Genomic DNA, 5,522 nt, shown 5'->3' with positions numbered 1-5,522 from the left:
ATTGACCCTAGATGTCGGCTTCTTACAGAAACACAGCTTCCCTATCATCAAATGTTACGGCACGCCCCTAAGTCCCTTGTGTACGCAACACCTGTAGGAACAAAATAATATGCATCAATGTCCTAATTTAATCAAATTGTTCTTTCATTCACCATAATCGTGTATTTCTATTAATAGGACTTATTATACTGGTGTATAGAATTATAGCAACACAGTCACACAGATTAAAATTGGTTTATTTATGATTACCTGGACACATAAAATTTGCGTTTCGGACTTGAGTGTCCCTTCTCAGCAGGTATTTTATAAACAAATTTATTTTGTTGTTGTTTCTTTCAATTCCGTTTATTCTCCAATAATTTATTCCAATTACGATTAATATTAATTTTAAATAATTCATTTCTTCTCGTTGTTCTTCACTTACACTTAGTCTTGCGTTTCGGACTTGTGCTGAGGAGGGACACACAAGTCCGAAACGCAAATTGTATGTGTCCAGGTAATCATAAATAAACCAATTTTAATCTGTGTGACTGTGTTGCTATAATTCTGTACACCAGTATAATAAGTCCTATTAATAGAAATACACGATTATGGTGAATAAAAGAACAACCTGTAGGAACAGTTCATGAGCTTACGGAGCGCATCTTTACAGCATTTAATACCATCAGAGGGAAGTGTGGCATCTTACAGAGTCGGACAAATTATGGTTCGTCGTTGCACATTATGTAAAGAAGTTGGTGGTTGTCACATTGAATATTTACTCTAAAGTAGTGCAGCCACTGATTCGATGTACAGTTTGATTGTACTCTACTGTTTTCTCAATAAAACTTGTTATAAATACTGTATTCTGCTGTTTCATTCAGCATACCGCCTGCAAAGTGCTGTAAAAACTTTATATTACATTTCCGGCTATGAGTTCCTTATATCAAAACGTTCAAAATTTCATCCTCTACAATCCTCTAAATTTTTAAAACGTCATTCTGATACACCCTGTATATATAATCGAGACGGTCTGATAATACTGTAATATTAATAATAATCAGCGCAGAGCCCAAACGGTTGAGTTGAAATTTGGTACACAGTTAGGGTACGTCACGAGAACGTGACGTATCCTAACTGTGTACCAAATTTCAACTCGAAACTGTGTACACTAAGAAGGGATTTTTCGAAATTCCTCCCCCCAGGGGAGAGAGAGAGGATTAAAGCTTTAAAATGAAAGTGTTAAGTAACAGTGAAAGTGTTAACAATGGAAGTGTTAGAGAAAGCAACGTGCAAGATTTACAGGCGCAGATGCGGTTTTTTTTTGCGTTTTTGTGAGAAATCGAACACATTTTTAGACCCATCTAAAATTTTTTAATTAGTCTGGAAACAGGGGGACCTATGCTATTAGAAGATTTGACAGAGATCTGAAGAGAGGTTGATTGTAAATAGTTGTCAGGAGGTACTGTACATTGTTACATTTTTTCCAAAAGCCATTGTAAAGGAGGATGCACACATGCGGAGCGGCAAGGAAAAACGGTGTCGCAAATGCATCTTCGCCGCGCAGCAGCACAACCACACAAGCGTCAATCCGCTTACATTTCGGCGCATCCGTTCAGTGTTCAAGATGGCGAACGATACCGACGCTGGCGTTATCACCTGTTTACAAATATTTTGTACTGCTTGCTTTATTTAGCTCGAAAATTCGAACGAAGATTTTGGATTAGAGATATTTTCTTCGATCGAAAAGGACTAGTGTATAAAATACGCTAATTCCTCGATAAAGAATACTATTTCGAGTAAGATTCGGTTGTTTTGTTCTTCGAACTAAATTATATATGATTATTTGTGTAGAATTTGTGTTAAATTTATTATCTTTTCCTCTTTATACTGATGTTAGTTATCTCGGTTAACGGCGTCGAACTTTCCACCATTAAAACACCACATGATTGTATTTTCTCACGTAACTACTAGACGAACTGTTATTGGCTGATAGAAACGCGTCTTGGCGGCGGTCGCCGCAAAAGATAGAATTCAACCAAGTTTTGCGGAACGAGAAAAGCGGCACAAAATCGACTTCTGCGCCGAGAAAAAGTGACGTCATTCTGTCGTTTTTCCTTGCCGCGCCGCATGCGTACATCCGGCTTAAAGGTCTCAAATAAGGCCAACAAATACTGCTTTCACCAGATGTTCTCACTTTGTTTAAATGTTTTCTATAAGTCCCCCATTAAATTTTTCCATTTGTGTGCACATTTTCACTAGTGAAACAATGTCCATTTTTACACATAATGCCTGATATTTTGTTCCATAATTTCTTTTCTATTACAGGCTTATAAATTCTTTTTCTAACTCAATGCGCTGAGAAATTAGTAATTTTGTTGCATTACTGACCATACTTCTCTGTAAATTATAAATCACGTGTTTTACAACTTACCATCATTAATTAATAGCAATGACACTAAATAATAAATTGTATTTACCTACGGTTTCTTTTGGTTAGCATTATTTTTTGTCACGATACATGTCATTAAATGTGACTTCTATTGCATTATCAACTTCTATCAAAAACAAATAAAAAGTTATTTACAGTGCTGCAAATTAAATTAACAGTTTTTTTAACAGAATATAAATAAAAATACACGTGGACCTTTGTATGAAATACAGTTTAAAAAGTTAAAATTCATTGTCGGTATAGAATGTTTATTTTCAGAAGCGTATAATAATGAATGAAAACTTCTATTGTATATAATTTAACGAAATAAAAATAATAATCTACATACGAAATATGATAGAATGAACAATATTTTGAATGCTAAATGTCCTATATTCAAAATGATAATTATACATTTAATAAGAAGTTACAATTTTAATTAACATGCATAATACAAAATAAAGGTCACAGAAAAATTCAATATTTTAAATATAAATAACTACAGCAAAAATGAGTTAATATACACCTACTACTTGATTGCTGTTTGGTAAGCTTTAAAACAAAAATCAAAAATACGTTGAATAATAATAATGTAAGGGCAAGCACCAGAATTATCAATATTAAGTGTCATATTGTTCATTTAAACTTGTCGACAACGTTGAAATTAAATAAATTTAGTACGTAAAAACGAGCATAAATTATATAAGTACTAGAAATTCCCTTATCAAGCATGACTGAATGTTTTTTATGAGAAAGTAGGGATTGAATCTAACGGGTTCGTTAGATTATTACTTCTTATTGAATTAATTTTAATTTGTAATAATCAGGCTATACTCAACCTGTGTTAATAAATATAATAGATAATAAATTAATTTAGAAAATAATTTATATATTGATTTTCAGTTTTTTTTCTGGTATTACAATTAGCTTAGCTTATTTAGGTCAATAGTTTTATATACAATATATAAGCGTTATCTAAAAGTCACCTCTTCTTCAATACACGAAATATCTTTATTCTAATTTAGATTTATATTTTACATACGTTATTTAAATATATAAATATTTTTGGGAAGGTTTTGGTTACACTATAGACGTAAAATACCGGGACGTCAAAAAGGTTTCTGTTATTATTGACGCCCTCTTCTTTACTTTCAACCTTGATAACAGTTCGGGGTTATCGTTACGTACGTACGTACCTAAATCTAGACGTAATAGAAGGAACGCGTGAGCTAAAAAGAACACGTTAGAATATTCGGATAGGGTTTTTTTGTGATAATCATTGATACCTTTCTCTAATTTAGAAAATTTATTTTAATTTAATAATTACTTTCCTGGTTGTCATACATAACCGAGAGAAACTATGGCGATCGGTCAAAAAATGATCTTTCCAAGATTTTTAGTTGTTTTGAACTCGGGATCTTAATTAAAACGTAAAAAAATATTTTTAAAAATAGTTTGGAGGTATTTTCATGTATATACGGATGTTCGTGTGGGTGTGTGTTGAATGCACTATTTTGTTCACTTTTTCGAAGCATAATAACTCATTTGTTTGCTTTCTGTTCGAAATTTTGAAATTTTTAAAAATGTTTTTGTATTGGGGCATTGATGCAATTTAATTTTGGTGGTTAAAGGTCGAGGGATAAACAGACAAACGAAGGTCGTGTCTAGGATTTCTCATTTCCCGGTCTTTTGCTTGTCCCGGGATTCTGAGATAAAAGTGAACTATTTTCCGGGATAGAATAAATAATTTTTAAGATATACAAAATATCATGAAATCAAATGATATAATTGTTTTTCGTTTTAAAAAGTAATTTAATATGTTCTGTAATTTCCAAAATCATATTAATAATGCTGTAAGATATATATTAAAAAATTACCTTTGAATTACGTAGAAATTTTTACAAGTTGAAAAAATTAAAGTTTGCTGGAAACTGAATACAACAAAAAAAAAGTATTGAATTGAGTTAAAACTTTAAAAAAATNTTTCAAACATATTTAACATTTCCTTTACTTGCCCCCAGAGCCTTCAGCAATATAAGACATTGTCATGAAACTAGAAGGATCCAGATTCGATATCCAATAACAAAATTTGTATTAGGAAATTTTTCTTGATTATTATTTTGCATTAGAGAATTTTACCCATCCCATTATTCGTTCTAATTGGATTCCTATAATAATTAAAATTTAATACTAGTGTACTCTGTTACATTTAATTTTAATGTTATAAATTATGTAAATAATTATAAACAACATTATGTATGATTAATGATATTTTTTCTTACTCCAAAAGTAATAATTTTCCACATATAATTTTTCAATGTTTATTATATTTTACACGTGATGCAACACAGTTTACATGACACATACCATTGTACTTTAGTGTTTTTGTGTATAATAAAAATCTATTAAGCAATATCTTTATAACATTAACTTAATATTAGTTTTTATATTGTTATTATTAAAGGCCTGTTTATCCTTTGTCCGAAAGTACGAAGGCCTTTTTGTAAGAGTTCTTCAAAATATTACGAGGTCGCTGACAGGGGAGCGATTTCAAGAGGATCAGGCTTTCGTGTATGGGCGATCGGCACTAAACTCTACGGTTAAAGGAAATTTATTTAATACGAAAGGAGCTTACAAGACTTCCGCGATTTTCGAGGTTCTAAGGTAGCGGCGACGTCTCCTTACCGAGATAATCCCAAATAAAGGAGTGTCCCTGGTTCACGAATGACAGTTCCTTCGACCACTTGACGACCCTGGGACGACTCGGTCTAAGGACAGGAGACAGAGACGAAAAGACGTTTTTGATACTAGATTAACTTCTGAAATAGGCCCTGTACACACTAGGCGTTTTTCAACGCGCGTAAAACGCGCGTTTAACGCCGAGCTAACGCGCGTTAGCTNTTTTTATAACAGGTGGCGGCGCGCACACAAATGAAATGTTGTCCGGTAAGTTAAGCAACTCGTTGCTGGATATTTTTATTGATGTATTAGATTAAATTTAATGAAATTTTTGATTAATCAATATGATTATAGTTCAGATTCGAATACCAGAGAAGATTTTTGATAAATTTATTTTAAGTTTTACTAAATGTGTACACTGTTAATATGAAAT

This window comes from Centruroides sculpturatus, unplaced genomic scaffold (assembly GCF_000671375.1).
Source record: "Centruroides sculpturatus isolate CEXI.00-Female unplaced genomic scaffold, Cexi_2.0 scaffold2081, whole genome shotgun sequence".
NCBI classification, from domain to species: Eukaryota; Metazoa; Arthropoda; class Arachnida; order Scorpiones; family Buthidae; genus Centruroides; species Centruroides sculpturatus.
The sequence above is the reverse complement of the archived record's forward strand: the minus strand, read 5'-3'. Positions refer to the sequence as shown.